Below are 26,649 nucleotides of genomic sequence, written 5' to 3' on the forward strand. Positions count from 1 at the left end.
ATACCCAGTGCATAAAGGAATCAAAGTTGTTAATATGCAAACCACATTTTGAGTGTAAAAATTGAGAAAAGGTTTACATCTAGAGAGATTTGGAGATGCAAACCATATTTTGAGTACAAATAAAAAAAAAATACACCTTGAGAGGTTTGATTCCTTTTGGATCTAAGTTGATTCTTGGTAATATTATTTATGTTGATTCTGAAATATAATGGTTATGAATATGAATCATTATTTTAATTTATAGGTGATTTTTTCATACGAAAAATTGTTTGTAATTTTATTAATACCAGGATCAAGATGCAAACTTCTTTTTGAGCATAAAACTTCTTTCAAGATGCAAACCTCTTTTTGAGCACAAAACTTAAAGAAAGGTTTGCACCTTCAAAGATTTGAGTCATTTTGGCTCTTGGTAGATCTAGAGTTAAGATGGATCTATGCTGGTTTGAGCAATACACTAATATCATTTTGGCCCTTGGTAGATCTAGAGTTAAGATGGATCCATGTTGTTTTTGAGAAATACACTAATAAAATGTTTTGACAGTAAGTTTTTTTTTTTTTTTTTTTTCTCAGTGTAAAAAAAATGTTGGCTTTGTAAATTATATAGTATATAACCAATACATAAGTCCAAATTGGATTTGGCATCATGTAAGTGCATATGCCTCCATGAATATAAAAAACATCGAGCATGTAACCCACTTGGCCATAATCCACATATGTACCACATATAAAACACATAACATAAATAAAACAAAATTAATGAGTCCATCATCTAGTCCAAAACAACAAGATAAAGAAATGTCCAAACAACAAGATAAAGAAATGTCCAAACATATGGAAGGAAAAACAAAATAAGGAAACCGTCATTGCAAAAACATAACATATATATAAGTGAAGTCGTGGAAGGTCCCCATTAGGCGAAGGGAAGAAAGTTTGCATCATAGGAACAACCCTCCATCTCCAGTGCAATATGCAGACCATCTTGTGGAGTAGAGATACCAAGCTTGGGCATACCATCAATAATGCAATTGTGTTCCCTGTGAATTGTGTTCCCGAGATAAGATCAGGTAGCATATCTTTATTTCATATTCATCGAGTTGCATTCAATGAGAACATCTGACATATCTTTATTTCATATTCATCGGGTTGGATTCAATGAGAACATCTGACATATCTTTATTTCATATTCGCCGGGTTGGATTCAATGAGAACAGTCGGCATATCTTATTTTCATATTTGTCGGGTTGGATTTATTTCATATTCCAATGAATCCCATGATGTAGGATATTTAAGATCCTTATGTATGCAGTCTAACACAATACCGTGACATAAGACCATCACCATACGTTTGCAACGAAAACTAACAAATCATATCTACAGATCTACATATTTGTATAACAGTAGAGAGAAATCCAGATCTACCTAATCACTGAAGTCAACTGAAGCTAGGATGTCAAACCCTAGATCTGAACTTGGGTCTCTCTCATCCAAACTGTCTGTGTGCGGCCGAAACTCCCAAGTCGCTCTCTCGAATACTATATGAAAGTGATTGTGACTACAAAGTCACTCTCAAGAAGCCTTCATGTGTGTGACTATGGCATAATACTGCGAAAGCCCAAAGTCACTCCCTTACTGTTGCTGTGCGAGCGACCCTGATGTCTTGGTTGTTCCCAGGACTACTCTGTGCGAGCGACCAGGGACCGGAATCTTCCGATCTGCCTCTGAACCTAGAGCTTCTCCCAAAAGCCTATGTGCCAACATCGAAGGGTCTATATTCCCTCTCATAGGCTTATGTTCAAGCAACCATGGACTAGAATGACCTATTCTGTGTTAGCGACCAAGATCTAGAAGATCATAACCGAGAGCGAACCTTTTGCTTATGATTTTGGACCCTTGAGCGAACTCCTTCCGTCGAATCTATGTGAACCATGAGATAAGAGGAGAATATGTGTCCAAATTATCTTGAGGTCTCTCTTATTTATATGCTTTCCTAAGGGTTCACTTGGGGTTAAGACTGGCCCAAGCAGTTAATCATGTAGTCTGGGCCGACCCATTCCATAATACATGTATGAATAAAATAATTTATAACTCAACTTACGATTAACCAAATTGGGTGATCTTTAGGTCGATTTTGGTACTCTTGAAAATAGGAGTCTAATGAAATCATTATATCAGTGATTTGAGCTATCCAAGGAGGAATTTTACCATAATGGAAAAAATTAAAATATCCTTTGGACAAATGACCGAATCTCTTATTCGAGCACTTGAAACATATTGACACTCCAAAAATTAGATCTACCCCACCCTGTGTCACCTTATGATTTGTTCAGTTGTAGGTGTGTTAAGGTTCTTCTACTACGAAGGGAAACTAAGGTGTTGTTCGGATTTAACAACTTGGTAGATATTATGTCAATGCCACTTATTTTAACTTGGAGGAACAAGCATACTAGTCTAGATGTGTTTACTAATCGATTAGATCATTCCTTGATCCATGAAAACCTGATTGAGCTGTTTGGTTCTTTTTCGTTCATAGGTTGCTCCATAGAGGCTTTTTTTTATCATGAACCGATTTTTCTTTAATGGTGTGTGGTTAGTGATGGGAAAGGAATTCCTTACAAATTCAATCACATGGCTTGAAGATAAGGTTTTTAAGAGTATGGTTCAGTCAATGTGGGCGAAGTAGCTCAATTTTCAAGGGGTCTTTCGGATGAATGTCGTAAGACAGAAGTTAATTGGATTAAATAAAATGGTGAGGAAATGGCCAAGGGAAAAAAAGAGATTATGTATTATGTATTAATGAATTAATTGAGATTGATAAAACTTTTGGATATGTTTGTTTTATCTTCTTTGGGTTTCTTCTCTACTGCTAAGAAGGAATTGGATTTAGCTCTTGAGAGGCATAAGAGGATGATCCTAAAATATCAAGAGGAATGGAGGTTAAAAATTTGTGTCAATTAGATTTATGGGGTGATAAAAATACAAAAAAAAAATCACTTTGCTACCAATCAAAGGAGGGAAAATACAATTTGGGAGCTCAAGGATGTCAATGGTAGCATCATTTTTTCGCAAAAGGATCTTCAAAATGAGGTTGTTCGAATTTTTGGAAATCTTTACTAGGCCAAAGAAGTGGTGGATATGGATAATCAGTTAGAGTCATTCATACTTACCCTTAAATGTTCAACAAGGAAGATAATGAGAATATTGGATGATCGATCACATTTGATGAGATGGTGTCTGCCTTAAATTCTTTTGCTAGGGACAAAAGTCCTGGTCCAAATAGTTGGCCGGTGGAATCATTCCTCCATTTCATGGATATCATGGGACATGATCTGCTCTTATTAGATGAGGAATCGAGGACATCCTATTTCATTTCTAGTGTGGTAAATTCTACATTTATTGCTTTGATTGCTAAAGGCTCAAATGCTTCTTCTTTCATGGATTTTAGGCCCATTTCTCTTTGCAACTCAGTGTATAAAAGATCATAGAAAATAGGTTAAAATAATATCAGTCTAAATTTATCTAGTTTGAGAAATTCAGGTTCTTTAAACAACAAAAAATTCAGGATGTGGTGGCTATTACACAAGAATGTTTGCATTCCATTGAGATTAAAAAGAAGGATATTTGTTTATTGAAACTTGACATGGTTAAGGCATATGATTGTGTTGGTTGGGATTTTTAATGTATGGTTCTACATAAGATAAGCCTTTATATGAGGAACGTTGATTGGATAATGGAATGATCCCGTTCGTTAATTTCGTTGTTTTTATCAATCGAGTGCCTTCTTGCATTTTTAAGGCCTCTAGAGGGTTAAGAAAGGGTTTTTCTCTTCCCCCTCTATTATTTTTGTTGGTCATAAATGGCATCAACAGAATGATATATGTGGCTCACTCATGTGGGTTTTTCTCGGGTGTGAGGATTACAAAAAGTCTTTCTATCACTCATCTAATCTTTGTGGATAATGTCCTCCTTTTTGGGAAAGTTTCTATTATTGAATGGAATACTATGCACCAAATTATAATCTCCTTTGGTGATGCTACAAGTCTCTATATGAGAAAATCTATTATCTCTGTCAATTGTTTCATCCTTGGAAGAGGCAGATGTTTTAGAAATTGCTAGTTTTTTGGCTATGTAAAAGGCATCGATGGATCGAGGATTTAAGTATATTGGTTTCATTCTGAAACCAAATAACTATAACATAAAGGATTGGTGTTAGTTGATAAGTAAATTTGAACAAATATTGCTATCACGAGCCCATAAATGATTAGCTATCAGTGATAAGTTGGTTCTCATACAGATGGTTTTACAAAACATACATCTTAAAATATAACTAATTTTATACATTTATATATAAATTTATATATATTGATTTATTTATTATTATATTTAATTTAATTTTTATCTATTTTTTACCTAATATAACTGAATTGGACCTTGCTCCCTTAGTTAGGTAACCGTTGGTGTCTCTGCTCTAGCTATTTAAACAGGCGAAGCTGGATCTGTTTTTCAACTTGTCCTGACGATGAACCACACTAGTTGGTTCGAAACGCGTCGACAAAAGATTGATTATGTGATTTTGCCGAAGATTTTCTAAACAATACATCTTAAAAATTAACATACATGTATATGTCTTAAGAGGAATCTCTACCATACATACTAAAAAAATCAGTTATTAAGATGTATGCTAATATTCCTCTTAAAAAATATGCTAATATACTAAGTCTTAAAATGTTAATATTTAAGTTGATTTCTTAAAATACATCTTAAGAAGAATCTCTAACAAAATTAAATTTATTAAAGGTGAACACTTATGTAATTAGACATATGTTTCCATTCTAAAACATTACATCAAACAAAATCTCTAACCCAATATATTTTGCAACAATAAAATTGATAGTGGATAATTAAAATATTCCAGTCTCTTTTATTTATTTTCCAAAATATAAAGACTAATCATTTTTTTAATAATAATCAAAATATTATTTTTATTTATTTTGAAAAAATATATAATAAAATATAAAAAATTCATAAAATAATCCATTTATTTTTATTTTAAATGAGTTTTATATTCATGTTTTGATTAAATATGTTACCTAACACTACAAAGTTTTATATGAATAAACAGTTTCCTAGGTTCGTCAAGTTACCAAAAGAATCTGGTAGCGCCTTCAGGTTTTCGCATCTTTCAAACCCCAAAACCTTCGGATACCTCATCTGGCAAAATTCTTCTGGCAATTTTTGGAAAGAAACATAGCTGAAGAAAATCCGTTGGAAGTGGGTCAGCTGCCCTATGGATTTTGGGATCTTGCAGAGTTTACCAAAAATCTCCAACTCCCTCAACTGAATAGGTGCCTGCAACATGCGTTCAAACTGCTGTTAAAAATATTGAAGTGGATGATTGTCATCTAGGCATCACATACAAATCCTTCCGAGTCCATTGGTGCAATATTAACTACCAGAAACAAACAAACTCCAGATTAGCTGCGATCTACCTTGCCACAATGAGGCTTAAATCGATTGTAGATTTTCAGAATATTCAGGAATCTCATAGATATAGTCGTGATCAATTTTTTAACGATAACTATTTAATACCCATGTCCATCAAATTTCCAAATATAGAGGGAATCTGCAATTGTCCGGGCATTACAATTCAACGGAAAAAACCCAATATTTCATCTCTTTTATCTTTTTATAATTATATTTCTCATTATTTTACATTTATTATCAAAATAATGCAATTTAAAGTCAACGATTTTATTTTATGAAAAACCTCCACTAAGCCCTCTAATCTCATACAAAATAAAATAATAATTTATCTCATAAAATTTATATATCAAAATAAAATAATAATTTATGTGAATAGAATTATATGACTATTCAATATTATTAATTAAGTTTATTTTCGCGTGTAAATTAGTTGATAATACAATATGTTTCTAAAATATGAATTATTAATTCCATATATATAGGTGTGCAACTTGCCCATATTTTTAAATATTATTAATTAAATTGTTTTGGTGTGTTTAATAATAAAATATGTTTTAAAATATATTTTGAATTATTAATTTTATAATATATTTATATGTATATTTATTGTTGAAGGTTTTTTATTTTAACTTAATGTGGATGGACATTTATTGACTTTTTTTTAATTGAAGGCTCAGATTGATTCTCAAGAGAATATGCTTAGCATATATTTAGTCTTAATGTTTATAGTGTATTATAGAGTTTGTTAGGTTGCATTGACTTTTAATAAATTTAAAAAATTAGATGCCCACCATTTTCCTAGAGATTTTAGATTATTCTAATTCTAATAAGTTACTCATTATTATTTATAACATTCATTTATATACAAGCAAATTTTATTTAGCAAAATGGTCAATTACTTTTAAAAAAAATTAAAAATTAGATTCTTGCCAAGTGATTCCCCACCCCACCAATTTCCTAGAGATTTCATATTATTCCAATTCTAATAAATTCCTCCCTGATAAGTCCATCATTATTATTTATAACATTCATTTATATATAAGCAAATTTTATTTAGCACAATGATGCATTTTACAATAAGATGTGTAATTCCTTTTTTTCTTAAGTTAAAGTTGACACATAATCTTTTTATACATGCTTAATTAGGTAAATGTGTGCATTGGTAAGACATTTTTCTTGTTGGAATAGTTTTTTTGGTTATATTTATGAAGTCTTAGGATATATCAACCACATTAATATTTTTAATGTCGTTGTACTAGTTGATAAGTATGTGTAACTAATTTATTTAAAAAAATTATATATATATATATATATATATATATATATATATATATATCTGTTAGAAAAACAAAGGTACGCACACACTACGAAACAATTCTACTACACACTACAAATCACATGGATACATCACATATTTATGGTGCTTGTGAGATCCAACCAATTCCAAATATGATTAGGGAGCTTGAAATATTCTCTCAACATCCACCTATAAATCTGCAACCAATTCTAAACTGAGCATGGAAGGATTATCTTCCAAGTCTCTCCCTTAATTCTTACATGCACAATTAAAATACATATTATAACAATAAAATTGATCTTTGTCTGACTGGTCTTCATCAAGAACTCTACCCACTCTGCAGTATTATGGACTCTGCTCTTTCTTTCTCCACATCTTTGAGCTTACCTTTCAACTCATTGAAAGTACACCTGCTTCAATGATGAACTTTGCGAGAGCAACAATATTGACAACTCGGCTCGTCAGGGCTTCCTCGACAAGAGCTGAAAAGTAATGAACCATCTTATGGACTAGTCACCATCTGTCAGATATTTCGCTTTCGTCTATCCATCAGTTGCTAGGCAAACGGTCTGAATACTGAATGTGTTCAAAAGCTGATCTAACAGTTTGACTTGTTTCACACACATGGATCTCATACTGTAACCTGTAGTCGTTGTTCAGGAGTTTCCAAGCGCTAAGAACAACAAACCATAACAGTATAAACACAATCAAACTAGTGATGTGTTCAAGGGTTTTCAAGCACCAAGAACCACTAATTTGAATTATGCAACATTGTTCATTAATTGGCTCTGATACCAAGTAGAAAAGCAAAGGTATGCATACACAACGGAACAATTCTATTACATACTACAAATAACATGGATACATCACATATTTATGGTGCTTGTGAGATCCAACTAATTCCAAATATGAATAGGGAGGTTGAGATGTTCTCTCAACATCCACCTACAAATCTGCAACCAATTCTAAACTGATCATGGAAAGATTATCTTCCAAGTTATATATATATAACTTGGAAGATAATCTTTCTTTCCATTATATAACTTGGAAGATAATCTTCTTTCCATGATATAACTTGGAAGATAATCTTTCCATGATATAACTTGGAAGATTATCTTGCAAGTTATATAATGGAAAGATTATCTTCCAAGTTATATAATGGAAAGAAAGATTATCTTCCAAGCTATATATATATAACTTGGAAGATAATCTTCCATGATCAGTTTAGAATTGGTTGCAGATTTGTAGGTGGATGTTGAGAGAACATCTCAACCTCCCTATATATTATTAATTAAGGTTTTAGGTGTGTATAAATTAGTTGATAATAAATTATTCTTTTAAGATATACTTTGAATTACTAATTCTATAATTTATTCAATTTGCCTCAAAAGTGTCTATTTATTAAAAAATGAAATTATAAAGATAGTATATATATAGATAAACTTGTGTGCAGCAACTAAAAATTATTTAGGTAAAGGTTAAATACTTTCCAAAATTTATATGGACGTCAATAAATATAATGCGGCTATTGGGAATCTAAAGTATTGGGAATTTGGAGTATTTAAATATGATTAAGATTATTATGGGAAAATATTCTCGATTCAAAATAGGTCCATTTTATAAAAAATAAAACGACATATGATGTGTTTGATGAGTTGAAAATATGATCATTTTTCTGGTTAATTTTAATCAAAATCTGACAAATTTGACAAATATTTTTAAAAACTTGAGTTTAAATTGTTTAATTTGTACCCAAGGGTTTTCAAGGGTGTTGAATCTATTTATGCATTCAAAAATGTATTTTAAAAAACAAAAAATCTTGAAATTGTATTGACAAATTTTGGTGAATTCCTATGAAAAAAATTATTTCATCTATAAGTTAGACTATATATATAATTTCTTTTTTTTGATGAAGTAAACGCCTTTCAAGCAAGTTGCACATAGTTATTAATAAATATAAATATATTATAAAATTAATAATTCAAAATATATCTTAAAAGCATATTTTGTTATCAACTAATTTACACACACCAAAAAACTTTATATATATATTTCTTTTTTTAATAGAGTAGACACCTTTCAGAAAAATTGCACATACTTATCAAAATATATTTTTAAGGAATATTTTATTATCAACTAATTTAAAAAAAAAAAAAATTAATAATATTCAAAAATATATGCAAGCTATACATTTATATATAGTAATTTTATTCACATAAATTATTATTTATTTTAATAATATAAATACTATTGAGATAAATTATTTTGTGTGTAATTGATAAGAAAGGTTAACTGAGGGTTTCAAATACCAAACCTAACTCTCATGTGAGGAACCTCCTCTAAACCTAGACTTATGTGAGGAACCTCCACTAAGCTCTCACACACAAAATAAAATAATAATTTATCTAGAATTTATATGATCAAAATAAAATAATAATTTATTTGAACGGAATTCATATATAATCATTGAATATTATTAATTAAGTTTATTGGTGCATATAAATAAGTTGATAATAAAATGTGTTTTTAAGATATATTTTGAATTATTAATTTTATTATATCTATATAGGGAAGTGTGTAATTTGTATATATTTTTGAATATTATTAATTAAGTTTTTTTCGTGTGTGTAAATTAGTTGATGATAAAATATGTTTTTAAGATATATTTTAAATTAGTAATTGCATAACATATTTATATTTATTGTTGAAGGTTTTTTATTTCAATTTAAGGTGGATAAAGTTTTGTTGATTTTTTTTAATTGAAGGTTTAGATTGATTCTCAAGGAAATATGCTCAGCATATGCTTAGTCTTAATGGGTATAGTGTATTATAAAGTTTGTTAGGTTGCAATGACTTTTAATAAATTTAAAAAATTATACTTGTGCCATGTGCATTATTAAGTCATTCTTCCTGTTGCATAGTTTCTTTGGTTCTATTTATGAAGCCTTAGGCTATATCAACAACATTAATATTTTTAATGTGATTGTACTAGCTGATAAGTATGTACAACTTCCTTGAAAAATATCTATTATATATATATATATATATAATTTTTTGATGTGTGTAAATTAGTTGATAAATAAAATACGCTGTTAAGATATACTTTGAATTACTAATTCTATAATATATTTTTAATTATTTTAATTTTATTGATAACTATGTGCAACTTTCCTAAAAGGTGTCTACTTTATTAAAAAATAAATTATATTAGGTAAAGGTAAAATACTTTCCAAAATTTATGTGGACATCAATAAATATAATGTGGCTGTTGGGAATCTGAAGTATTAGGAATCTCGAGTATTTAAATATGATAAAGACCATTATGGCAAAAAACTTATCGATTCAAAACAGGTCTCTTTTAACAAAAATAAAACTACATATGTGTTCGATGAGTTGAGAATTAAAATTTTGAAAATTATATATATATATATATATATATAATAAAGATTATTGTAACTCTCATTCATATATATATATATAATTTAAATATTAAAATATGTTTTGATATGAATATATTTACTTATATATTATTGAAATGTTAAATTTTAATTATAATTGTTTATAAATATATAAAATTCAAGTGTATATGACATAAATAAAAAGATTATGTATAAATAACATATCTCAACCATTTGTTTTAATCTATGTATTAATTACTTTCACTATTTATTTTATTGGTCAAAGTTAAATTCTTATAATAATTTCATTTATGATGTGGAGTTGGAAGAACATTATACTTGAGGTTCATTACCATTATGTGACTCTCAATATTTCAGACTTAGAATATATTACTAGTCTATGGTGACAATGTGACATATACACACATGTTGATTTTTTTATTATTTGTGACATAGTCCTTAAAGGAATACAACATGATTTTTATGTCTAATATGGCACACAACCATATACGATAAAATTTTGTGTTTTGACATAACATATGGTCGCATATATTATATGGATTTGAACTTTATGGCATTCGAGTGTCTGAACTATCTTGAATTCATGCCATTGCACCCTCATTTGGCAATTCATTGTCTTGGTATGAGTGGAGGTCAGATCTACGGTTCTCGTAAGCCAAGGTTTCATCAACAACAACATTTGGAGGGGGTTGGTAAGAGGGTAACCAACCTCCAGTCCCAATGTCGCATGCAACTCATTTGTTATGCTCTCTCTGTCGAAGATGGCTTTGCAATCGGTCCATAGAAATTCATATTCTGCTACCCTTGAATTGGTCGACCTAGCACTCAAACGTTTGCTCAGCTAGGTAATTGGTAGTTAGTATTATGTCAAAGATTTTTATTTGAGTATGCACAAGTGTTGTTGCATTTCTTTGAGTTGTTGCTCACTTACTTTGTTTTTCATGTTCTCATTGGAGTCTATGAGCTCAGCACTAGGATATACTATGGATATTCACGTCCTTTATCTTATCTTTCCCTGGGATTTCTGCCACGGAAACAACAGAGTTCAACGAGTTGTGGGAAATTATAAATGTTAGTGTAAATTCTTCTCTATTTTTTTCCCCTGGAAAAAGGTCATAATTTTCATTAATAAGGAAAATTACATTTTGCAGATGCCATGGCATATACTGTACTTTGGGCTAAAAATCCTATCCTGTTTGAGAAATCAAAATTTGAGGTGTACTCCACGCAGGGAGACACTACTCTGTTACTGAGATTTGCAATATAAGATATGTACTTACTCTACGCAGAGAGTATCAAAAAATAACTGTCATGTATAAGTCTGCTTCATTGTGCATATATATAAGATTATATAAACAAATAAACAAAAATATATTTCAAGCTCCTTCAGAGCTAGCTATTCTGATATGTCTATAAAAGGTCGATGATAGTACTAATGGAAGGTTCCATCCTTTTGCTCCAGTATGCTCCATGTTCCTATAGGCCTGTGCGCTGCTTCCTTGGATAGTAAATCGACAACTGTGTTCTGCTCCCTATATATATGTTGACAATTAAATGTGTCAAATAAGTTTATGAGTCTATGGATTTCTTCCATGATGTGTCTCAGAGAAAAAGCATTACAATTTGCATTTTTATTTATCCAATTGCATATTGTTTTTGAATCTCCAAAAAGTTGTAAGTTTCTGCATTGTTTTTCCAGTGCAAAATGTATGGTGTATTTTGCTGTTGTAAGCTCAACAAAATTGTTCGTCCCTCTGCCCAAGCCCATTTGTATTTTGTAATAATGAGTTGTTGTAAGATGTAGGATAACGCCCCCCCCACATCTTGTGTCTTGTGCTGAGCCGTCAAAATATGCCCAGGGATGTGTTTGGTTTATGCTTTCTGGTATGATATGCCTGGGATTGGAACTAGGTTCCTCCTCTGGGATAAGTTGATAGTCAGCTAATATTCGGGCAGTGATGGCCGGCCAGTGGGGGAGGGAGTTCTGAAAAATATATCTATTTCGGGCAATCCATATGGCCCAGCAAGTAAGTATGGGAGGTTCCTATCTTTCGTCGAGGGTACAGTAGACCACCAGAATTCCCAAGCTTCCCAAACAGTCTTGCCCTGCCAATGTGGGAGCGAGGGTATTAGAGAGTGAATAGTAGTCCATAGCTCTTTTATGGTAGGGCACATAAGGAAGAGATGGTCCCTTGTTTCGTTGTCAGATTTGCAAAGGCTGCACCAGAAGGGTCCATGAAAGGATCTTTTGATAAGATTTTCTCCTGTGGGAATTTTATATCTCAGAATGGTCCACATGAGGAGCCTCGTTCTGGGAGGTGCTTTTAGTTTCCATAAACTTCGCCACCAAAGTTCGCACAGTGGAGGTTTCATTGGGTTCATAAGGGTTATATAACCCACTTTTGGTTAGTATTTCCCATGCTTTGCATGTGCCCAGATTAACTCATCCTCCCCTTCCTGTATCTTGATGTGAGATTCCGTGAGGGCCTCCGTGTATTCTTTCCAGTGCTGTTGCCATGGTTGAGGGATCTGCAATACCCTCCCAGATTTCTAGGCTTGTTGAAAAAGTGTAGAGCGTTCATTGTCCACTATATGACTAAGATGTGTGATCCCTTTGGCAGTGAGGTGTGTTCTAAGCTCCTGTGGGAGCCTGTGTGCGTTCCCACATCCAATCCAGGGATCAATCCCTATTCTGATAGCATCTCTCGACTTTATTCTCCATGTGAGGCCTTCCCTGATAAGGGGCATTTCTTGTAGGACTGCTTTCCATATGTTTGATTTTCTAGCTTGTATCCACTGGGGTTGTCGTAGCCAATCCATGAGGTTTAAAGGAGCTATGTATTTAGAGATAGCCACCTTAGTCCATAGGCTATGTGATGTGATTAGCTTCCACCCTAGTTTTGCTGCCAGGGCTGTGGAGAAAGTGCCAAGGCTTTTGATTCCCCATCCTCCCCATTTCTTTGGGAGAGCCAGGGATTCCCAATTGGTCCAAGCAAATATCTTTCTTGATTGCTGCGCTTTCCACAAGAATCTGCAACATAGGTTTTTTATTCTGGCCAATATTCCCCTTGGTATCCATGCTAAAGACATCCAATATACTGGGGTTGCTTCCAGAACTACTTTTATGAGGATCAACCTTCCTGCTCTTGATAAGTATTTGTGGAACCAAATGTTTAGCCTTTTTTCCATTTTGGTTATAAGCCAGATCCAATCGGTGTTCTTATATCCAAGGGGCTTTAATCTATAGCCCAAATATTTGAGTCCCTCATCCAGGTGCTGGAGGGTATAAGGGAATCTTCGCATGGCATACTGAATCTCGTATGGTGAGCACCCTATAGTCGTTATAGTGGACTTTACATCATTCATCATCATTCCAGTGGCTGCTAAGAAGGTAGTGAAAGAGTTAAGAAGAGCAGTCACGTCACCAATACTCCCATTTAGGAAGAGCAGCACATCGTCTACAAAGAGAAAGTGTGTCAATGTGCATCCTTTTGTGATTTGGATCCCCATTAGCCTACCTCATCGGTGCTCCTCCTTTAAGATATGGTTGAGACCTTCCAGGATGAGTAAGAAAAGTAGCGGGGACAGTGGGCATCCTTGCCTGAGACCTCTTTCGGAGTGGAAGAAAGGGGAGGCTGCACCATTTATAAGAAAACTGAATGCTACATTAGTAATACAACACATAATGCATCTTATGAAATCATATGGAAATCCCAAGTGTGTTAATATCATTCTAATGTATAGCCAATTTACTTTGTCAAAGGCTTTCAAAAGATCAACTTTTAGGACCATACCTTTGAGCTTCTGGGTTTGTATAGAGTGTAGGATTTCTTGAGTAGTATCGACCACTTCATGGATCTGTCTATTTTGAAGGAAGGAAAATTGTTCAGCTGAGATGTGGTTTGATAAGATCGGCCGGAGGTGATTGGCTATGATCTTGGAGATGATCTTGTAGATACAGTTACACAAGGAAATGGGCCGGAAGTCATTGAAAGAGGTAGGGTTGTCCGATTTGGGTATGAGGGCGATGAAGGTTGAGTTGAAGGCCTCATACATTCTTCCACGGGATCTGCATTCTTCAATAACTTGTAGGAGGTCCCCTCCCAGAGTATCAAAGAAGGCCAGATAGAATTCCACATTCCAGCCATCCAGGCCTGGGCTTTTGTCCCGCTTAAACCATTTTAGGGTGGTTTCCAGTTCTCCCAGGGTGACTTCCTTTGCCAAATCCAAGGCTTCCTCTTGGTCAAAAAACCTTGGAAATAATTGAGCTGTCCTCATGATTTCAGCAAGGGTGGCATTTTGGGGAGTCTTGTAGATGTTTCTAAAGTGGGCTGTGGCCATAGCTGTTAATCGAGGGAAGGTGTTCACCGGTTCTCCTTGTTCATCAACAAGCTGCCAAAGAGTATTTATAGCTTTGCGCCCATTTGCATATTTATGGTAGAACTTGGTATTATCATCCCCTTCCTTAAGCCAAATGGCTCTGCTTTGCAATCTCCATCTCTCCTCCCTATCCTTAAGAATTTGGCTTCTCTTAGCCAGAAGAGAGGTTATATGATCTTTGTGTTCCCAGGAAGAGAAAATTCCCCCAAATTCATTCTCATAATCCTTTATGGCTTCTTCAGTCATTTTAAGGATATGGTCTTCCTGGATTCTCTTTTTCTGTGCCCATTTTTTAGAGAGATTTTTTAGTTCTCTTAGGTTTTTTGCAAACCCTTCCAAGATAGTCCTATATGTCGCAGGGGGATAGGCCTTCCAGAATTCAGTTACTAGTCAGATATAATCTGCGTCTCCTAGCCATGCAAAGTTGAACTTGAAGGGGCCTTTTGGTTTGTGCATACCCCGTCTGATTTCCAGATAGATTGGCCTATGATCCGATAGCTCCCCTAAGCTAGCCCACTGTCTAAATCCTTGACCCATGTTTAGCAGTTGCTCCTTTATGAGAAACCTATCTAGTCTTCTAGAGAGATTGTCGACCCATGATCCATTGTTTCTACAAGTAGGTAAGATTTTTGAGGAGGAGATATCAATGAGGTTATGATCCTCCAGTTTGTTCTCAAAAAAATCTGAGAGGTTATCTCTTTGTGCATTGTGCCCCCATGATTCCGCAAAGCCAATGGAGAAATTTAGGTCCCCCCCAAAATGAGCTTGTCATTTTGAAGGATGTGAGATTCTAATAGTCTGTTCCAGAATTCTTCCCTATTATGACAGGGGCCATATATGTTGATAATCCTAAGCTCATAATCAAATTCAGAGGAGTATATATCTGCTCCTAGGTGACCAACACTTCCCCAAGTATTACAGATTCTGATGGAACAGTTGTTTACACCCAGAGCGAGGCCCCCAGAACGCCCTGTTGCATCTAGGGTGTGAAATGTCCATCCAGGTAGCCACGATTCAAGAAGGTGGGTAATGACACAACCTTGACCTAGGGTTTCTTGTAAAAAAAAGGATATCAAAGGGTTTAGATAAGAGCAATCTACTCATGGCTAATTTTTTGTTAGGGCTAGCCAACCCTCTACAGTTGAAAGAGAGTATTTTCATGGAGGAGGGTGCTCATGGGTATTCACTGCTCTAAGTACCCAATCGATGGATTGTTGTTTGCTAGCAGCAAGATCTCTTCCCCAGCTTGTTGCTTAGCTTTTGATAGGGAGGAGGGTCTGCCTCGAGTCAGCTTTAGAGGAGGGGGAGAGGTAATCAGATCGATACCCAGGGTATCAGGAGCCTGTGATCGAAGCCGAGAGCGGATGGGGTATCTGTTGGATGGAGGGCTTGGAAGGGGGAGGGGGAGCATGGATGTGGGGGTTGGGAAGAGGTTCCTCGGGAAAAGATGGCGGGGTGCAGGAGATGGTGGGGGAGGAGGGTTTAAAAGGGCATTCCAAGGTTATGGGAGGGTTATAGGTGTGTACATGGGGTTGAACAGATATTGTAGCAAAGCAATGCGATGAAACATTAGAGTAAGCAGAGGAGGAATTTGATTTCAACATACCTGTAGAGAATGCAGCCTCAGCAGTCGCCCTTGCTCTAGTCAGAGGAGGAGAGGGTGGGCCGATAAGTGCTTTCCCCTACTTCTTCTTGATCTCCTTTGTAGGTGCTGGTACTGCATTTGAATGTGCCAAATTTTCTGTTCCTTCAGCCACTCGGGGGCAACCCTGTGCTTGTGAGATTTTCTACGGGGTTTCCTTCCCCTTAGCCCCCTCCCTCGCCTTCTTATTTAGTGGGTAGTACTTGAACAGGTGTCTCACCTTGTGGCATCATCTACAATGGAACGAGACTCCTTTGTAATCTAGAATTTGTTGACGGGAGAAGGTTCTCCATTGTAGAGTGATATGCTCCAGAAGGCCCCCCCGAGTATCCAAATGAACTAGTATCCTAGCATATGCCATCATGCAAGTGGCCAGATCTGATCTATCATGCTCTAGATAGGTTTCCAGAGTGTTGCCGATGCACCAGAGTATATCCTTCAACCAGAATTGGAGGGGTAATCCAGGGAGCCGAACCTAAATAGGCCCAACTCCTATCTGCTCTTTTTCCGGATCAAAAAGAGGGTTCCATCGGCGGAGAAGGACTAGAGCATGCTCAAAATGCCAGAAGGAAGACAAGACCCAATTTGTGTGCTCGGCTCTGGCAAAGCGCAGAGAAAACCAACCCCTAACAAAAGTTTGAACAAAGGGAAGGTCAGCCAGGTGCTGCCCCCATACCTCAGAGGTCCACAGCTTGAGCCTAGCCACTGTGTAGCTCGGCCGCGTATCCTTCCAACCAACACACGATCCGCCGTGTCCATGGTGTCGCCCCACTGAATATCCTCCCCGAGTCTGAGTATTACGTCTTCACCTCTGGCTTTGAAACACTTTCTCTTCTTGACCGGCTGAGCCGCTTCTTCAGGGCCATCCGAACAATCCTCTAGCTGGTTAGGGTTTGTAGGAGGGTTATCAGAACAGAGATGGTTGGCCGCTGGAATTGGTTCCGAAAGCGGGGGTACAACTGCGTAGCTACCAGATGGAGGCACCTCAGGTACTGTAGCTTGTGGGTTACCCAGAGTTGGGTTAAGGTGACCCACGGGGTAGCTTGTAGATCCGACAGGATTGGAGGAAAGGGGGGCTTGTGGGTTTACAGCCTCAGGGTTAGGGTGGTAGTAGGCAGATGCGAAATTAGCAGTGGAGGGTGACTGCGGTGGTGAGGGTGGAATTGGCCAGATTGGAGGGGGCTCGGAGAAGGTCACGGTGGAGCAGGAGGGTCCTGAGATCTAGGGTATACTAGCAATGGTAATCATTAGATCGCAGCAGAAGGGTAGGAGGTCATCTGCGGTGGAGCGAGGAGTTTTCCAGATATTAACGTTCTCCAACGGGTCCTCCGAATAGTCTACTAGGTCTAGCTCCATGCCTGTTCCGAGAAGTTCTCCGCCAGTTGCCTCTAGGATTATGGTAACCGTCGCCACGATAGAATGTCTGAAATCGGAAAGTATGCAGTAATTAGGGTGGAGGACGGGGTAACAACGATATTACAGATGGCCTCGACGTGTTATGGGAACCGCCACGGTGATGGTGGTCGGAGGAAGCAGAAAACGACAGCTAAGGTAGGTAGGTTGGGTAGGGTGCAGTCATGTCGCTCAGCTGCAAAAAGCCCTAACCCTTTTCATACAGGCTCTGCAGCTCCATTCTCACTCTTTAGTTCTGTAAATTCTTCTCTATTGTTTGATTGCATTCCTCTTTATATTGCATATGGTATTCTAACAATTGGGGTTTTCTTTTCTTAGAGGCATCATTGGAAGTTCTAGAGGAAGAGGACACCCATGGAGATAAACCTATTTTTTCACGATTATCAATTTGATTAATTTTCCCAGCTATGACTCACAAGTTTTACCCTATATGATATTGCTTATTTCTACCCTTTACAGGTGAGGCTCTCTCTTGCGGCCTTCTGCGAACAATTCGAGAGTTTAATGGCTTCTTACCAGGTTCTCTTTTTAATAATTTATCCTTATTTTCTCTAGGTGTTGTGGAAACTATATGGCTAGGGTTTTTATAAGAATTATATTATTTTCCCCTTTGTCGAGGGTTTGATGTTTCTAACTTTGTCTTGGATAGGGTTTAACATTTGGTCCTTTCTTGTTTATCAGATAATTTTATTACAGTATAGTCTATATATTTATATAATTTATTTTCATTTAAATTGGCCTGCAACCATTACTCTAGTTGGGAGTTAGGTACACTGTGACTCCATTGTATTCTAATTATTGTAATGCGATGTGTTTTAAAATTTTCATTTATGGAAAAATTTTGACGCTTTATTTATTGTTCTGGAACCCCTTTTTGAAGGAAAACTGGTTGATTGTTATAAATTTGCATTTCTTTACTGGACCGTTACCTCATATCCAACAGAAAGAACAAGGGCAAAATAATCATGTTTACACTTATCCAAATTGGTTGAATTTATGTGAATGTCCATTGTCCACATGCACTCATCAGAAGAGCCTTGCAACCTTTACAACCGCGGATGCCAACCATGATGAAAGAAATGGTATCCAACAATAATGGCCTCGCTTTAATGTCCACTATCATGTATGATGGGACTCCTTTGGAAAACCCCCATCAAGCACAAGCTGCCTGATTAGACTCCCTAGATGCCAACCGTGATGACTATCCACAATAAAATTAAAGTATCACCATGTTATTTATACTTTTTGACTAAATAAATAACTAAATAAAATTAATAATTAAATTTGATTTATTTAAAAAAAATTTAGCAATTCAAGCAATTTAAAAAAATTCACTAACCATTCCTTAAAAGTATTCCAATTGTATTTGTTTGCAGATATAGGAAGCATAAATAAACAACTAATTATGCGTAACAATTTATCTCTTTCACGACACTCTCAACGTTCTTTCCCTTCTCCTTTGGATTCTTAGAAAAAGTGAATGATCCAAACTGTAAGGGTTATCTTAATCTTAATTCCCACATAGGGCCTGCATTATGGGCTCCAATGGTCTTCGTCTGTAAAAACAATGAGCACAAAGAAGAAAGGATGTTTCTATCCTATAAAATCATGTGAATAAAAGGGAAGAGTGAAGTAGAATCCTACAAGTTCATAATCTAATGTTTCACGGGTATTTTGACAAAATGGTGGGGAAACCTAATCTTCATCTTCACTCATTGAGAAAATGGAAAAATAAATAGTCAGAGATGAAGGTGGTGACATTGTACATAATGAAGATAGTACTACACAAGAAAATATGGTTGGTGTATTAACCACCATGATTTTAAAACATTTATGTGGGTTGAGCAAAAAAATGTGAGATAAGTATGCACTCATTCTAATGAACATGGAATGTAAGAAGATGTTGCATTATGAAGACTTCCAAAGAGAATGGGTGCAGAGGATTTACTAAGGGAGACAATAAAAATTTGTTATGGAAACATGTATATCTTGTAGTCCTTCCTAGTACATTTGTTGAATATTTGAAAGTCTGAAATGTTTTTAAGTCTATTTATGAACTATTTACTTGGGCGAAATTTATTACATCATTACAAATGCTCTAGTTGGCTTGTGCACAAACATGAAGGTGAATAAGTCAATACAAAATATTTATAAGCTCCTAGACAACAAGTCTATCAGTGAAAAATATGGATTGCTACTAGATGAAACAATAAGAAGAGAAAAAAGAGCCAAAAATATTTTGCAAAGGATCACAAAAGGAAAATCTACAGCAAAATTTAACAGAAGGCTACCCCAGAGAAGAAAGAAGTATATGAATGTTCATAAAACACATTACTATACTCTTGAAGATATAAAATTGAAAACATTTAAGGCACGGGTCAGACAAAACTTTATATGTTGGCTATCTAAACAAAAAGGTCATACTACTGATAGATACCCGCAAGGAGAAGCCTCTAAGAAACGAAGGGGGAAAGCATCAAAAGAAAGGGCAAGACAAACCAAGGAAACGGATGGAAAATCCCATATCATAGTTGTTCACTACAACATATGTGGATCAAACAAACATGATACAAACCATTGCCCCCATCACCTTTTTAGCATAAAGAGGGAAGAAGTCCATGTCATGAATGAAGGGTATTGTTCATCTAGCACAAATACTTCTGAATTTGAATATGAATCAGAAGATATCTAAGAATTAGGGCAAGAGGCTTTATTTATTGCAAACAATTGTTCTTGTGAAAACCCATAGGAATGTAAATAAATCTCAATAGAAACAACAAGAGCAATGATGAATCAGGAGAAGCAAAAGATGAAGACTATCTATCAGTACAAAAGCTGAAGGTTTGCATGACACAAGGAAGTTCAGATGGAGGTGCAAAAATGTTGGCCTAGATCAAAGCATTGCAAGAAGGTGAGATGAAGATCACACTTCTAGATTCATTCCTCAAAACGATGGTGAAAGCACACAAGACTACAGAAGCCACTAGAGCCTCAGGTAAAAATCCTACTTTCATTGATGAATCTTTTGAAAGAAATAATAGAATTCATTGATAAAGCATGTAACGAGAATGAAAGGACACATCCCTTAAAAATAAATGACTTAGGAAAAGAGATAAATGCTTTGAAGAGAGAAGTTGCAGAGCTAAAATCAAAAGTCTCTAGAATAGAAGAAGAAAATCAAGCACAATATGCATATAGAGCTGATTTATGAGCAAGATAAAGAAATTGAAGAATCAAATAAAGATGCTACAAGCTAAGCCTCCACTATTAGAAGATGCCATGTCTTAACAAGAAAATCCTAATATCAACATGTTTGAAGCCCAACACCTAGGAGGATTGGATACTATGGGGGTAATGGTTATTCAACACCAAAAGTATCAAATCCTCATAAAGTTGAATATTCAAGGCCAGACATTCAAATTGAAAGCTTTGATTGATTCAAGTTCTGATTTGAACATTTTGTATAAAGATATAATTCTTGCAATTTATTAGCACAGATCAAACCATTCAGCAATTGGTTTAGGAAATCAATCCATGCAATTAGATTTTGAAGTTCCAAAAGTAACTTTGTGTTTTGGATATTCTTGTTCAGGAATGAAATTTTCTCTTGTAGAGATCCCAGTCTCGTGCATTCTAGGGATGCCATTTATAACTATAATGGAGTCACATGGATCCATTAGAACTCCATATCAAAAAGAAACTTATTTCATTACAGATCCTAATCTCCAAAATTCAAGAGAAGCAAAACCAGTATGAGAGTCATGTTGCCTTTCATTTTAGTACCCCAAATCTCTACCATGGTACAAGTTGCAAAAGCTATTAAAAGAAAGCAACAAAATGTTGTAGAACTAGAGCAATAAAAGTAAACAAAAGAATTGAAGAAAAGTTGCAGAACAAGAACATACAAGTTGAGATTGCAAGACTTCACGAAGCATTTAAAAGAGGTATGTTCAAAAAATCCCATAAACTTTTGGGAAATTCCTTATACATCCTCTTAAAAATGAAAACCTTGCAAAAGTAGAGCAATCCCTATGAATTCAAAATATAAATCTCTGTCTGAAGAAGAAATTGAGGGATTACTTAAAAGAGGATTGATAAGAGAATCACATAACCCTTGGAATTGTTATGGTTTCTATGTAAATAAGCATTATGAGCATATTAGAGGTGTTCCAAGTCTATTTGTAAACTATAAACCTCTAAATCAAGTAATAGCATATGGCACTTATCCTATACCACATAAATCCAGCCTGGTTAACATAACTGCAAGAGGAAAAATATTTAGTTTGATTTAAAATCAGGATTTTTGCAAGCTGCAGTGAAAGAGGAGGATAAGTTCAAAGTGAATTTATCATTCTTGCATTCCATTATGAATGGAATGTGATGCCATTTGTACTAAAAAATGCACCTGCAAAATTCCAAAGAGTCATGGATAATGTTCTTAAGTAATATTTTGATTGGCATATTGTATATATTGTTGATGCTTTAGTATTTTATGATTCCATTGAACATCACTTTAAACATTTGAAAAAAATTATGCAAATCATCAAAGATGCAAGATTAGTCATATCAAAGAAGAAGACGGAGTTGTTCAAAACAAGCATCAAGTTTTTAGGGAATACTATTTCAAATGGACATATTACACTATAAGCCCATGTTGTTGAATTTGCAAACAATTTTCTAGATAAAATAACTTACGAAACACAACTTCAGAGATTTCTCAGAAGTCCGAATTATTTCAATCATTTTTATAAGGATTGTGAAAAAGATAGGAAGGTCCTAAATGATATATTAAGTAAAAATCATCCTCCTTCGACAAAAGTACTCACCAAGGCAGTAAGAAGAATCAAGTTGAAAGTAAAAACCCTCCCTATTCTTCATGTTGCAAATGATGATTTTCCAAAGATAGTATAAACGAATTCAAGTGATATAGGATGTGTAGTCTTGAAGCAAGCCATGAAAGAAGGAAAGAAGACAAAACAAGAAATCATATAATTTGAGGATCCTAGTTCAAAGCAGAGAAAAGTTATGTTTCCGTAGACAAGGAATTAGAGCAACATTAAATGTTATTAATAAATTTGAGATCTTCCTAATAAACAATAAATTATTGTTAAGGACTGATGTTGTTTTTATGAGAAAAGTGTTACATAAATAAATTAAGATGACAAGTGAGGCTAAATTTGCAAGGTGGCAAGCACTCTCAAATTTTCATTTTAACATCGAGAACATCGAAGGAAACAATAATAGCATCCATGATTTTCTTAGCAGAGAACACTTGCAGCAAAAAAAAGATAACAACTCATCAATAGGTGAGCATTATCAAACTTCAGGTGAGTGTGATCAAAATTCAAGCGGGTTTACGAAGAAGCCAAGCCAGTAATAAATAAGTGAGTGTTACGGATCAACACAATGCATGGTCATTGTCACTAAGTGGAAAGAAAGCCAAGAACAAGTCTGGGAAATTCATGACAACATGTGTTGGAAAAGATATAAAGAGAATTGGAGACCTGCATTGCAGCTTTGTAGAACCCAAGTGTTAGATATGAATTTACAACTAGGTATTGCATTGATTCAATTAGTACCAGACATTTGTGCAAGACCTACATCAATTACAATTGTGCCGGACATGGTTTATGCGAGATCACTAAGAAAAGCGATTCAATCAAAGTATGATTTGATTTATAAATTTCATGTAATAAATTTGGTTTGGCAACATATAAATAAGAGACAAGGACTTGTACATCAATACTTTTGTCTAAATCTTCTAGGAACCCATGATTTGTGTCTAGGAAGGAATCAAGTCCTAAAATTTTCCAATACTGACTATGACTATAGGTAGTATACAAATTTGTCGTTGTATTTTTTTGTAATAAGATAATCTGGGAAAAACTTATACCTCTCTCCTCAAATTTGGATTGATAAACACATAATTGCAAGGCCTTCACCTTGATTGGTTATTGGAGTGGTGGAAAAAATTTGGAATCAATGAGAGCATAGTGGGACCCATACATTACTGAAGATGAATATGAAGCATATGGAGTACCAATTTAAAAAATAGAATATCTGCATATATTCGAAGTCATGGATGAACCCCAAACGATGGGTGCTTTCCTTTAATATCATCATCAATGGCTCGTAAAAATGAAATATCAGTAAAAAAATATGCAAGATCAGTCCATTATAGTACAAGAACTATTCTCAAAGATGTGGGATACTCCACGTTATAGTACTAGATTCTCGAGTACTAACATATATTTTGACTAGTGAGAGGGGTATGTCCTCCACAACAAAATCATGAAATTGATTTATTTTTTGTTTTTCCTCCATGAAATATTTGAATGGATTTACTTTAGTGAGCTTTCGAGACGAATCTATGAAAATCGGAACACTTCTTCGACTTTGGGGCGATTTAACCCACACTCCAGAGAAACCACGATAAATCTTACAAATATGAAATCCAATTTTATTACGATTCTTGCATGTCTCGTCAGAAAGGATTCTAATGAGATGCTATTGAAATTATATAAATAAGGAGGAAGCCTTTCATTTGGGACATTCAAATCTGAGTAGATTGAGTCATCTAAGCTCCCCATTCTATGATCTTTGAGTCATTATGTGTCTAGGAGGACTTCGAGAGTATATCTGAGAACCTAAAGTGGAAAGACTCTTGTAGGAATTATGTAAGTTAAATTCTTCCCATTTTCACAAATAAACGAATAAAAAACGTCGGCCTAGTACCAATTTCAAATTTTAAAATTTCAATGGTACGCGGATTTTCAAATTCAAATTTGATAATTTAAATGCCCATGCATACATTGCATCATATTGTATATTGTATATGTATATGCGGTGGCAACCAGGTAGAGGCTGAGCTACAACATGCACGTCACTATCAAAATCCATGTGTGTTCATCTATATATAAACTCCTACATGAATCCTCCACTAGAAACATAGTCACTGATCAAACGGGAACTATTACCTCAAAACAGGTACTCTAGCCCAAAACCCCCCCCAAAAAATGAAAAAAACCCAAAAACGAAAATTGTGTATGCCAAAACGATGTTTTTTTTAGGGTAAATTTTCAACATTTTTTTTAAACGGGACTAAAAACCAATTTTTATTTTCAAAATGGATGAAAAGACACCCTCGAAAAAATAAGTGTTGATGCTGGAACAAAAAAAAAAAAAACAGTTTACAATTTTGACATTTTTTAGCAATGTAATTAAAGATAAAATATGAGGACTTTGAAAAACTGTAAAATTCCAACAATTCTCAGACATCATGTTAAAGATAAAATATCATATCTCAAATCCTGATAATTCCAACAATTTCCATTCATGTTGTTAAAGATAAAATATCTTGACTCTAAAAAACCTTGAAATTATAATTGTTTTCAACCATAACATTAAAGATAAAATATCATCACTTAGAAAAACATCAAAATCTTGACAAATTTTAAACCATGCAATTAAATCCAAATATTATGACTACAAAAAAATCTTAAGTTTTCAAAATATTTCGAGCATGACATTATGGAAGAAATTTATGAGTGAAAAAACTTTAAAAATGAACACCTCAGTTATTATACCAAGAGTAATTTATTTTTTAAATGTTAAATATATAGTGATTTTAAAATCTTAGCCTAAGACAACTTGATACATTGCGACGATAATTTAAAAATCAACCATCAAATTGACACGCAATGTAGGTGAACTCGACTCATTGTAATGAGAACTTAAAAACCAACCATGAAATTGACACATTGTGGAGGCAGACTCTATTCATTATAACAAAAATTTTAAAATCTGGGCTCCAATGTTCTTCGTATGTAAAAACAATGAGCACAAATAAAAAAGAATGACGGAATAAATTATCGCTCATGCCACTTTCAACAGTTTTAGAAAACGTTGAATGATATCATTCATTGGATATTTATTTAATAAAAATCATGTCTTATAGATTATAACAAAAATTAAAAAAGCTAGTGGTTTTATAGACTATATTAATTTTGTGGATGTTAAAATTATATTTCATTTTTCTCCATATATCTGAGTGGTTTCTTTTTTTGTACAAACATGAAGCATAAACAAACAATTAATCAGATACATCTCCATCATCATTCTCACACAATTCCCATCAATGTACTTATTTGCTTTGTCTAAATAGGTGATAATTTAGATAGAAAAACAATAGAAATTCTAGTATTTTGAGAAAATCTGGTAGAGTCATAATTTAGCCAGTAAAACAATAGAAATTCCAATATAATTTCGAAAAATTTGATAGAATTTTTTGAAAATTCAAATTATAGCTGTCATTTTAGATTGAAATCAATACCACTAAAAAATAAATATTTATAAAAAAGTATTTTCACCAAATTCAAACAAAAAATTATTATAGCCTCGGTAAACAACACCTGACTTATTCACGCGGCATGCACAACTATCACAGCTCCGCAGTTCTATGAGATTTATTTCGGAAATGTTAATCAGACTTCTCCAATAATTTAGAGTGGTAAGTGATATATAGATTGCCCCATACCTCACCTATGCAAATTTAGTTGAAAGGTAAACAACCAGCTTGCTATAGCATTCAATGATACTTAACTGATGGATAGTTTTTGCAAATGAATATGCTTTGCAAAATGATAAATTCAAATTTTATTTACATTCCATATGGTATTAGATAAACATTCAACCAAAAATTACCTATAGATTAAGTGAACTATATATATATGTAGAGGTGTTAAATAACATTTAATTAAAATATAAAGTTAAGTAAATTTTATATTTTTAATTATATGGAAAAGGCAAGCTTCTAGATGCCTAGTTTTTAGCCGTTGATATCCTTAGTGGAATATAGATAGTTTAGTGATTAATAGGATGTTTCTATCCTATAAAATCTGATGTGCATAAAAGGTAAGAGTGAAGTAGAAGGCTATAAGTTCATAATCTAATGTTTCACTGGTTTTTTGGCAAAATGGTGGGGAAATCGAATCTTCACCTGCACTCATTGAGAAAAA

At 34.4% G+C, this 26,649-nt stretch overlaps 1 protein-coding gene across 1 annotated transcript in view; it reads right to left on the reverse strand.

The window, feature by feature from the left end:
- Positions 1 to 5,131: 5,131 nt before the first annotated feature.
- LOC149183771 (toll/interleukin-1 receptor-like protein) overlaps positions 5,132 to 26,649 on the reverse strand; it is a 60,440-nt gene continuing 38,922 nt past the window's right edge. Inside the window, exon 4 of the mRNA XM_089418797.1 lies at positions 5,132 to 5,346. The gene's annotated coding sequence lies outside the window, so the exon portion shown is untranslated. The remainder of the gene's footprint in view (positions 5,347 to 26,649) is intronic.

The sequence above is a fragment of the Pinus tabuliformis genome, chromosome 3_2 (genome assembly GCF_031772625.1).
Source record: "Pinus tabuliformis cultivar Carrire ecotype Pingquan chromosome 3_2, CPIR1, whole genome shotgun sequence".
NCBI classification, from domain to species: domain Eukaryota; kingdom Viridiplantae; phylum Streptophyta; class Pinopsida; order Pinales; family Pinaceae; genus Pinus; species Pinus tabuliformis.